Genomic DNA, 12,753 nt, shown 5'->3' on the forward strand with positions numbered 1-12,753 from the left:
TTAACATAAAGTTATTTCAACAACATCATAGAAATTTTGAAAAATAGAATTGCCTTCCCTCTTACCATTTTACACACAGATGTTGTATATCGTTGCTTTCTTTTTCTGTCTTTATATTTCTTTATGATTGTGTATGAATATCCATTTTTCAAACTATCATTCTAACCATTTTTCTACAGCAGTATATATATATAATTGCATGCAGAATCTATATCAAAATTTTACCCAGTTTGGATTTATTTCTCTATTGTCATCCAACCTATGTAATTGTAGTTTGAGAGTGTAAATTAAATTGGGACTGTTCCTTACTTTAATACATCTTTGAATTAAAGATGGATATTTGGAGTGACTCTCATTCTTCACTATGTTAACACTGAAATAAATATTTAAATACATATAGCTTTTTTCAACTCTTGAAATTTTAAAATATATATCCAAATGCATGATTACTGGGCCAAATGGTAAAAATGAAAAAGAAGAAGAAAAAAGAGTATATGGGTTCAGAGTGTTCAAGAAAATTTAATTGTATCCTAAGTGACTTATTACAAATGCACTATATATATATATATATATATATATATTTAACACAATTCATGTGATTCAAAAATATGCAGTTTATTTGTGATGTTTGAATAATGAAAGATCATCTAACCTAGTTCCTGGGTATTTGAGTTCAGCTCTCTTATACTATGAACATGATAAGTACCTGACTTAAGAATCCTAGAGCTTTAAGATCTGGTTTGGTTTACTACAAATGAATGGATACACAGAAACGTTATAGGTAAAATGGATAAGTCAGTAAATGAAAAGTGACAGTATTAGTTAAACATAAAATACGTAGTACCAAGTTCAGAATTAAGAAAGACAAACTATTCATTCCAAATAAAATATATAATTTTAAAGTCAGTGAGACAGTGAACTAGCTCCCTCTCTGTATGCAAAGATTTTTCTGTTTTAACATTTGCATTTAAAAATGTTGCCAGTATTGTATTGCAAATGGTGGTTTAATATTTTGTCTCTGATCCAGATCCCGATCTGGCCTGATCCAGAAGTAACTGTATTTAAACCTCTTCTTAAACCCCAGTGTTTGTCATATTATTACCTATATAGAGGTGCACAGAGGACTATAAAAAAGTAGCAGGGACTCTCATTCTTTGACAGTTGATAACAGGAGGATTTTGCCTATAAATCTTCCCACAAAATCTTGAAATAATACTTTTGAACAAAAAACAAAGAGAATGTAAACCAGGCTTAAGTTTGTTTCTAACTAAAATGTTTTGTGACTACCTTGTGTTATGTGTGTACTTCATGTGTTTTTTACAAAACCAGAAACATTTTGTTACTATTATTTCTATTCACACCAAAAGGTGGAAACATATCAAGGAATTTATACACCAAAAGGAATCAGAGATGTGGAAAAAAGAAGACATATATTTGAGTTTAACTAAGAGAAAACTTGAACTATCAGGCTATCTTCATCAGAAAATATTGAAAGCATTTAGAAGTAAATAATAGTTCCTAGATAAGAAGGTTGAAAGAAATCAGTTGATTGCATTTATGTAGGAATGTTAGCAAAAAAAACAAACATGTGCTCAAGGTATATGGTCATCAAAATCTGATCTCACTGAACATTTCCTGTCTCATCTTCGATTCAAATCCTGTAACCTCTGCTGCAGTGAACTGGCCATTTTCCCCAGGAAAATCATCTTATTTCTACATCTTACCTTTGAATGTCTCCCTCTTCCAATTTTTCTCTGTTTATGGAAATTCTCATAATTCAAGAAAGACGCTCCCTCCAACATAATTAAGTAGTCTGTATATACTTAATCCCCACAAAACTTTCTAGCATCCTCGTCTCTCCCACAAGCTAGTGTTCTGCAATTCAAGTCTTTCTGCAGTAGCACAGAGCAACACTCTTCCTATGGAGGAGGGGGAAGGCTTTTTGAAGAAATCATATTAGCTAATGTTTCTAATAAGGTTAAATTACATTAAATAACTAACATTTTAAGAAAAATGTGATAAGCTAGATAAGATAAATGTATTTAACTATAAGTTGAAGTCCTAACATTTTTAAGTGAAGAGAATGAATTCAATTTAATTTACCAAATATATTTTAAGTAACTATTAAATTCACAGTTTTATGCTAGACTTACTATTATAAAGATTAATACATGTATTCTAAAATATCCCACTTTAATGCAAGACATTTTATGTTAAATGCAATAATATTTCCTGTATTTAAACTATATGTTTTAAATATGGTAACTCCAGATGACAGAGTAATTCTTTGACTGAAGGGATTAAGCAATTTTTATAGAGGAGATACTACTACTTTGAACCTGACACTAATAAGTAAATAAGTTTGTGATGTGTGAAATAAGGGAGAAAAAAAGAGTTCGAATAACTGGATGGAACAATAGTATCTAGGATGGAGATCCTTCTGCTGCAAGATTGCCCATAAGGCAACCACATTTTAGACACAATATTGTATATTTATTTACAGTATTTGTGCTTTTATCATACTAAAATATAAAAATCATAAAAAAGTTCTATTTAACTATCTCATTTTAAAATATTGTGTTCTCAATTATATATTTTTTTGCATGTTTGGACCATCAGTTTCCCATATGAACAGAATTCCAATTTTAGAACAGTAGTCAAAGAAGTGATTGAAGTTTTACAATGTATCTCCCAGGAAAACATTTAATACGTAAAAAATGTGTGAATTTAATATTTATACTATATTTAGTCCAGTCTAACAAACAATTAATAACAAAACCTGTAATTTCCAGTCATAATTTTTCTACCATATCACCTTTTTCTTCCATGTAGCTTTCAATGCAAATATGATGTTATTGCATTTAGCTGGATTTCATCCATTTTGATGAATTTTGTTTTCATGTTCGTTTATTTAAAATATCTTAAAATTTCTCTTGAGATTTCTTCTTTGACCCATATATTATTTAGAAGTATGCTGTTTAATTTTCACATATTTGGGGACTTTTCACTTATCTTTCTGTTATTGATTTCTAGTGTAATTCTAGTATAGTCTGAGGGCAGATATTGTATGGTTTCCATTCTTTTAAATTTAAGGTGTGTTTTATGGCTCAGAATATGGTCTGTCTTGGTGAATGTTCCATGCAGGGTAGAGAAAAATGTGTATTCTTCTGCTGCTGTTGGATGAAACAGTCTCTAGATGCCAATTGTATCCAGTTGACTAATGGTATTGTTGAATTCAGTTGTTTCCTTACGGATTTTCTGTCCTACTGAATCTGTTCATTTCTAAGAGAGGGGCCTTGAAGTCTCCAGCTATGATAATGAATTTATCTATTTCTCTTTGCAATTCTATTAGCTTTTACCTCACATAGTTTGACATTCTGTTGTTAGACGCATATACGTTAAGGATTATTTCTTCTTGGAAAATTGACGTCTTTATTTTTAGGCAATGCCCTTCTTTATGCTAATAACTTTTCTTGCTTTGGCATTGGTCTGTCTGTTATTACTGTAGCTAATCCTGCTTTCTTTAGATTAAGGTTAGCATGGTACATTTTCCTCTATCCATTTACTTTTAATCTATATGTGATTTTATATTTTAAGTGTGTTTCTTTTTTTTTTTTAATTATTTTATTTTATTTTATTTTTACACAGCAGGTTCTTATTAGTCATCAATTTTATACACATCAGTGTATACATGTCAATCCCAATCGTCTAATTCATCACACCCTCACCCCCATCTGCCTGCCACTTTCCTCCGTTGGTGTCCATATGTTTGTTCTCTACATCTGTATCTCAATTTCTGCCCTGCAAACCAGTTCATCTGTACCATTTTTCTAGGTTCCACATATATGCGTTAATATACGATATTTGTTTTTCTCTTTCTCACTAACTTCACTCTGTATGACAGTAGTCTCTAGATCCATCCACGTCTCAACAAATGACCCAGTTTCGTTCCTTTTTATGGCTGAGTAATATTCCATTGTATATATGTACCACATCTTCTTTATCCATTCGTCTGTCGATGGACATTTAGGTTGCTTCCATGACCTGGCTATTGTAAATTGTGCTGCCATGAACATTGGGGTGCATGTGTCTTTTTGAATCATGGTTTTCTCTGGGTATATGCCCAGTAGTGGGATTGCTGGATCATACGGTAATTTTATTTTTAGTTTTTTAAGGAACCTCCATACTGTTCTCCATAGTGGCTGTATCAATTTACATTCCCATCAACAGTGCAAGAGGGTTCCCTTTTCTCCACACCCTCTCCAGCATTTGTTGTTTGTAGATTTTCTGATGACGCCCATTCTAACTGGTGTGAGGTGGTACCTCATTGTAGTTTTGATTTGCATTTCCCTAATAATTAGTGATGTTGAGCAGCTTTTCATGTGCTTCTTGGCCATCTGTATGTCTACTTTGGAGAAATGTCTTTTTAGGTCTTCTGCCCATTTTTGATTAGGTTGCTTGTTTTTTTAATATTTAGCTGCATGAGCTGTTTACATATTTTGGAGATTAATCCTTTGTCCGTGGATTCATTGGCAAATATTTTATCCCATTCTGAGGGTTGTCTTTTCATCTTGTTTATGGTTTCCTTTATTGTGCAAAAGCTTTGAGGTTTCATTAGGGCCCATTTGTTTATTTTTGTTTTTATTTCCATTACTCTAGGAGGTGGATCAAAAAAGATCTTGCTGTGATTTATGTCAAAGAGTGTTCTTCCTATGTTTTCCTCTAAGTGTTTTATAGTGTCCAGTCTTACATTTAGGTCTCTAATCCATTTTGAGTTTGCTTTTGTGTATGGTGTTAGAGAATGTTCTAATTTCATCCTTTTACATGTAGCTGTCCAGTTTTCCCAGCACCATTTATTGAAGAGACTGTTTTTTCTCCATTGTATATCCTTGCCTCCATTGTCATAGATTAGTTGACCACAGGTGCGTGGGTTTATCTCTGGGCTTTCTATCTTGTTCCATTGATCTATGTTTCCGTTTTTTTGCCAGTACCGTATTGTCTTGATTACTGTAGCTTTGTAGTATAGTCTGAAATCAGGGCATCTGATCCCTCCAGCTCTGTTTTTTTCCCTCAAGACTGCTTTGGTTATTTGGGGTCTTTTGTGTCTCCATGCAAAATTTAAGATTTTTTGTTCTAGTTCCGTAAAAAATGCCATTGGTAATTTGATAGGGATTGCATTGAATCTGTAGATTGCTTTGGGTAGTATAGTCATTTTCACAATATTGATTCTTCCAATCCAAGAACATGGTATATCTCTCCATCTGTTGGTATCATCTTTAATTTCTTTCATCAGTGTCTTATAGTTTTCTGCATGCAGGTCTTTTGTCTCCTTAGGTAGGTTTATTCCTAGGAATTTTATTCTTTTTGTTGCAATGGTAAATGGGAGTGTTTCCTTAATTTCTCTTTCAGATTTTTGTAGACATCATATAGCTGGGTCTTGTTTTTTATCCACTATAACAATCTGTGTCTTTCAAGTGGTGTATTTAGACCATTGATGTTCAACGTGACTATTGATATAGTTTGATTAATATTTACCATGTTTCTTACTGTTTTCTATTTGTTGCTTTTGTTCCCTGTTCCTATTTTTGTTTTCCACTTTTTTTCTGCCTTTTGTGTTTTTTTCCTACCTCTTGTGGTTTTATATGATTCCATTTTCTCTCCTTTCTTAACAACCATTTTTAAAAATTCTTTTAGTAGTGGCCTTAAAGTTTGCAGTAAACATTTACAGCTAATTCAAGTCCACTTTCAAATAACACTATACCACTTCACAGATAATGGGAGTACTTTATAATAAATATTCCTAATTCCTCTTTCCCATCCCTATATCATTGTTTTCATTCATTCCTCTTACATACAAACATGCATAAGCATATATATACTAAATATATAAATGTATGGTTTATACATAAGCATACATAATTTACATTGTTGGTATTATTATTTTGAATATGAACAAACTATCATCTGTTAGATTAATTATGAATAAGAAAAATAAAAGTTTTTATTTTACCTTTACTTATTCCTTCAATGCTCTCCCTTAATTGATATAGATCAGTGTTTCTGACCAACATTGTTTTCCTTCTCTCTAAAGAATTTTTTCTTAACATTTCTTGCAAGGTAACTCTATTGGCAACAAATTCCCTAAATTTTTGTTTGTCAGAGAAAGTCTTTATTTCTTCTTCACTTTTGAAGGATAATTTTTCAGGGTACAGGTTTCCAGGTTAGTGGCTTTTTTCTCTGAACTCTTTAAATATTTCACTTCACTCTTTTCTTTCTTGCATGATTTCTGAGAAGAAGTTGGATGTAATTCTTATCTTTGTTCCAACATAGGTAAGGTGTTTCCAGGCCCACCTCACTTCTTTCAGATTTTTTTCCAGAATTTTTTCTCTGTCTTTCATTTTCTGTAGCTTGAAAATAATATGCCTAGGTTTGTATTGGCATTTATTCTGCTTGTTGTTCTTTAAGCTTCCTGGATCTGTGGTTTGGAGTCTGACATTAATTCGGGAAAATTCTTAGTCTTTATTGATCCAAATATTTCTTCTGCTCCTTTCTCTACCCTCTGGTACTCCTATTATATGTTATGTTACACCTTTGTAGTTGCCCCACGGTCCTTGAATATTCTGTTCTGTTTTTTCAGTCTTTGTTCTCTTTGCTTTTCAGTTTTCAAGAATTCTATTGATATATCCTCTAAGTCAGAGACTCTTTCCTCACCTATGTCCAGTCTACTAATAAGCCCATAAAAGGCATTCTTTTTTTCTGTTACAGTGTTTTTTGTTTGTTTGTTTAGTGTGTTTTGGTATGTCTTTAAATTTTTCTTGATAGCTGGGCATGATGTACAAAGAAAACAAGGAAGTGCTGTAAATAGGCCTTAGTAATGTGGTGGTGAGGTGTGGGACAGAGGAAGTGTGCTATAGTCCTATGATTAGGTCTCAATTTTCACTGAGCCTATGCCTCTGAACTGTGAACTTCACAAGAGTTTCTCCATTATCCTCCCTTAGGCAGAAGAGGTTGGGTAGACTGGCCTGGAGTTGGGTATTTCCCTTCTCCCACATGGTAGGCTGGAGATGACTGGAGTTGGGTGCTAAAGTTGGGTGTTGCCCTTCTCTGGGTCAGGTAGGCTCTGTTAACACCCCAGCTGGTTATATCTGCTTAATTTGTTTCCCTTGAGGCCAGACCTTGTTAAGAAGAAATGTGTACTTTGGTGTAATTCAAAATGTTTCCAGTTTCCCACCCTCTGCCTGAAGCCCTGGGATTCCAACAGTATTTTAAATGTTAAACTCTAAGTTGTCCATACTAAGTCTCCAGCAGGTCCTTAGTTATAGTCAGGTTTTCCTACTCTGACACTGGTTCTCAGGGTGGCTTCTGTTTGTGAGTATCTGGTCTGGTAAGCCATGACTCCCTGAATTCCCCTGTCTGTCTCTGCAATACTGGGGACAGTGGTTTGTCCTGTGTCCACTCTTCTCTTAGGGACCTAAGAGGACTTGATTTTTCAAGTCTGTTCAGCTTTTTACTTGTTAGGACAGTGTGACAGCTTCCAAGCTTTTTACATAAGGAGGCAGAAACCAGAAGTCCCCCTACCTTAGTTTTTAAGACATTTTTAGTTGTGTTTTCTATTCCCTGTGACTGAAAATATCTCAAATGATATATATGGCCAAATAAATTATAAAAAATAATACAAATAATGTATCGCTGTCATTAATATGTTAACGAGCATATTAAGAGCCACTTAGAAGCTCTGATATAAAATTGCATGACTTTGTTTATGCCAGTAGTCTATATATTTCTATACATATGTAATCCATTTCTTCAATAATATATATTAATGTTCAGAGGAGCATATTTTTGAAACACTATAATACGTCTCTCTATTAGCTAAAATCATAGATTCCATGAAATGAGAACTATACTGTTTAAGACAAAATTACCATATTTGCTTATTTTTACTTTCAGTAAACTTCATTAGAATTGGTCAAAGTTACAATTTAAGGAAGAAATGATTTTGTTTTCCGTACTTATTCTGTTTTTTTATTAGTTTAAAGTAATGAGTGTAGTCTTTTGTATTAGTGGGCTTATTAGCAGCATTTTTACTGATGAAATCATTGAGAAATGCAGGTACTAAACTTTAAATCAATGGTAAAAACCTTTAAAAGAGCAGTTTCACTTTTAAGGGAAATCATATCATCCATTCGAATTAAATGTGTTAAAGATTTTACTTCTATTTCTAAGACCTAGAAAGAATAGAACTTGTACTAATGATGTGAAATTATGTATAAATGGTTTTAGCACCAGAGATAGAAAGAGGTTCAGAGTAATTATGCTTTAACATTTGATCACTAAATAAGAAGTCAATTTATAATTTACATAGATTAGAGAATTTCAAATATCTAAATGTGGTGTAATTGAAAATAAATCAAGAGATAAAGAAGAGATGCAAAAAAATGGTTAGACTGAATTTAAAGTTTGGCAAGGAATTAGATTTATATCCTCAAAGAAATACCCTTCCTTAAATGTAAAACATAGTCTAGAAAAGGCCCATTTCCCAATGGCATCATCTTAATTCAAGAGATAGCATTCATGCCCTCAAAGCTATAGCTTTCAGAGCTCTGCAACAGCAAGAATGACCTTAAATGAATAGGATTTTTTTTCCAGTTACTACAGCTGAATGCATCTGAAATAGGGAATTCATGCATTTCACTTCACTATGGAAATCATCATATAAATGGGATAGTCAGTGGAAATTTCAGCTTATATATAGCAAGAAATTATGTCATTTACAATGATAGTACAATTTGCATCATGTATACTTTTTTCTATCTATCTTGATTTAAATTTACAAAAAAATAGGTTTCAGTGGTTATAATATTTTAACTCTCTTTTAAAATAAAAGTCCATTGGAACACCATTTAAAGTATGCAGTTAAAGGAGTTTGAAGTGGTTTAATGTATCAGTAAGCCAACATATCAAAATACAGTATGTTGAAGAGGTAGCCCAGCATTTATGTGCTAAAGTCAGGGCATGTGAGTCCCGAGCAAAAGTCATTCTATGCCAAATCCCACACCATAAAAATGATAATAATAATAGCACAAAGTATTGTTCATCTCATTTTTAAGTGCCACTGCTTGGAAGATAATCACCAGACATTGCATAAAAGATAAAAAAAAAAAAAAAAAAAAAAAAAAAAAAAAAAAAAAAAAAAAAAACCTTTCTAATGCACTTAGAGGTTAAAGGAAATACACCATTTTCAAGGAACTTTAACTTACTACCAGTTTAATCTTAACCTCAGTTTCATTACAACTAATATCACTTCTCTTTCTTGAAGTCTCTAAAGCAGTCTCTTTTTATCGTTTGCATGACTGTCTTTTTTGTCAACTGAATTGTAAGCTCCTGAGAAAGAACGTCCACGGCTCACATTTCCTTTGCTCCATCCTCAAAGTCCAGCCCACACGTAGTGGGCCCTGCTTACTCAAAGCACCTTGCAGGAAACTCATTTGGTGTCTTTATTGGCCTCAGAACCTGTGTCCTAACTGGGAGGTGGATTAGGGAAGACACTGGTGCAGGTCGTTGTATAATACCCACACCTAGTCCAGGCTCTGGTACCCAAAAGTCTTTTCATATATAAATATAAATGAATTAATCTTGTTCCTGCATTCTCTCACTGCTCACTAGAGTTAAAAGTATCTGGAAAAGGAAACTTTTTTATTCCATAGGACAGCTTACTTATTGTTTAGCTGTCAAAATATGATTTACACTTAGCCCAAATCTTTTGTCTTGTGCCTTGTACATACAGGCATACCCCTATTTATTGTGCTTGGCATTATTGCACTTCACAGATAAAATTGTGTTTTTTACAGATTGAAGGTTTGTGGCAATCTTGCGTCGAGCAAGTCTATTGGCACCATTTTTTCCAACAGCATTTGCTCACTTTGTGTCTCTGTGTCATGTTTTGGTAATGTTTAAAATATTTCAAACTTTTTCATAATTATGGTGATCTGTGAGCAGTGACCTTTGATGTTACTATTGCTGAAGGCTCAGATGAAGGTTCACATTTTTTAGCAATAGTCTTTTTAATTAATGTATGTACATTGTTTTTATAGACATAATGCTATTGTACACTTCATAGACTATAGTATATGTAAACATAACTTTAATGTGCACGGAGAAACCAAAAAAGATCATGTGACTTGCTTTATTGCGATATTCCCTTTATTGCAGTGGTCTAGAACCAAACCCACAATATCTCCAAGGTATGCCTGTACTTGTTCTTGTTTTGTACACTGAACTTATAAGAATAATTCTTATTTCTCCTATTATTTTGGTCGTATTTTACCTCCCAAAGAACTCCTAGCTATTACCCAGGAATTGGGGCTTGCCCCAAAATATTTTTCATGTTTTAGAAAATGTATTTATCACAGTTGTCATTTTTGCTATAATTATAACGCTTCAAAAATGCACACAATATGTTGTTAACTTTGTTTAACTACATATATAATTTAATATTTCCTCACGATAAACAAATCTACATTCACATTTTCCAACAAAATATTTTAATTAACTCTCAAAATTAATATATGAGAAACTTGAGGACATACAATTCAGATTCGCCAATAAATTAGTAGAAGTTGAGGAAATGATACAGCTCGAATTAGAAAAATTTATATGTAATTTCTTCTCTTGGTATTAATATGAATCAAATAGTACAAAATAACTATTTTTGTTCAAATACTGACACGAATAGATTTTTTATATAAAGCATGAATAATATGCTTAATGTGGTCTAGTTCATATGTATAGAATTCTTCAATTTCAAAATATTTTAGAGAATAGTGAACCTCATTTTGTTTTACAATGTATATACTAGATGAGTTGCGATTCCAGATGGCTGGAGGGAAATAGAGCCAAAACCCCAACACACAGTATTGCAGGTTTTTATGCTGTCCTCAGCCATTGCATGATCATTTGAGAGTTCTCAGCTCCCCTGAGAATCCTGGAGATTCAGAAGATGGAAAAAAATCTAGTCCAGAAGTCACTTCAAGTCACGAACTTCCTTTTTGTGGTTTCCTTCCAGCTTAACTTCCCTTTACATGCAAAGAATTATGTAGAAATTTGCCACAGAACTCTGCAAGCATTTACCCAAGAGAAAGGATTTGTCTAAGAAGTGGTATCAATTTTGGCCACAGGAGAGTCAGGCATACATACAATCAAGTGAAGTACTTATGACTTATGACTTCCATGTGGTCAATTCTCTATGGTCCTTCACTGAGGTGAATTGCCTGTTTGACTTAAGATTATGTTTTTGGCAAAACTAACATTTTAAAGCTTAACCTCAAAGAAAGCTACTGCTTATAATATACTGTTAGCAACATCATAATTCTCCTAAGAAAATCTACTTGTGAGAATTAAATATTATAAAATAAAAAGACACATTTACTGTGACTTAATGCTGGGAGACTTTTCTTCTAAGTCGAGTTTCATAATACTGAGAAACGTATAATAATAGTATTTATGTAGCATGTTCTATTACAAAAGCTTTTGAATTTTTATTTAATACTGAAATGGTCCCCATTGAGATGTTAGCATTCCCCTTTGCAGTTGCACTGATATCACAAAGACATACTCACACACTCATTGAATCTCAACTCATCTGGACTTCTAGATTTGGTTTAGTGAATAAAAATGAGTATATAAAAATGTGTTTGCAATTAATAAAATTTGACTTTATTTTCTGGCAATAAATGCATGTCATGAGATAAATTTTGATTTAGCTATCAGCATTTGTTATTGCATGTTTCTGTACAATTCAATGAACCCACCACTTCACTGGGAATCCTACTGAGAAGAAAGTAGAAAATCCACTCCATTGCCCCTAGATTTCTCTAAATCTATGAGACTCATTAGTACTTGTGCATAATGCCCTGACATCTCTAGTGATAACCTTCTAATGGATGGAGGTCATGTCCAAGGTAGTTTCACTGTAGCTTTGGGCACCATCTAATATTGCCAAGCATGCATTGAGAATACTTTGGGAGGAAAGCTCTTAATACTTCGTTATTTTTCAATGTCTTTAATCATTCACATCAAAGAGATATGTTATGGCTATAAAGCCTAGTTTTTGTATGGTTTTCAATTTATCAGTGACTGTTGCTGAGCTCTGGAAAGAGAACTTCTTGTCAAATTCAGAAGTCTAACCATACTTAAGAAACAGAACGATGGGACAAATAAAAATAAGGAGGTTATAAACTATTCAGGGAAGTACAGAACTTTTAAGTTCAGTGCAGTGGTACAGTTCATTGTGAAGTGTGAAGTCCATTACTATGAAATGCCTTAGGATCACCTAAGAAAAGAGGATCAAAAGCACGGCAAGTAATTTGCTTCTCCATCACTATGCCCCTCCTTCCCAAACTTAATGATTCTGCTCTAATTTGTTTTATATATTTTCTTTGGCACAAATGTAGGTTGCTTTTTTGGAAAATAGTGTTCTGCTGCTAATAACATATGAAAGCTACTATTAACGTTTCTTTCTCATTTAATTATTCAACAAAGAGACCACCCAAGTTTACCCGCATGCAACCAAAGATATCAGAAATGGGAAACAACTAGAGTCTGTTTAGTTTGATTGTAGTGTTTTTGTCCTACCACATTGTCTTTAACTAGTCACAGAACCCTCCTAGAGGTGAGAACGAGGCCTATATACACAGTATTCATTAGTTTGGCCTTTCTAAACTGTTGACCTACTGCCAGCACAAATGTCATTTT

The sequence above is a fragment of the Balaenoptera ricei genome, chromosome 18 (genome assembly GCF_028023285.1).
Source record: "Balaenoptera ricei isolate mBalRic1 chromosome 18, mBalRic1.hap2, whole genome shotgun sequence".
Taxonomy (NCBI): domain Eukaryota; kingdom Metazoa; phylum Chordata; class Mammalia; order Artiodactyla; family Balaenopteridae; genus Balaenoptera; species Balaenoptera ricei.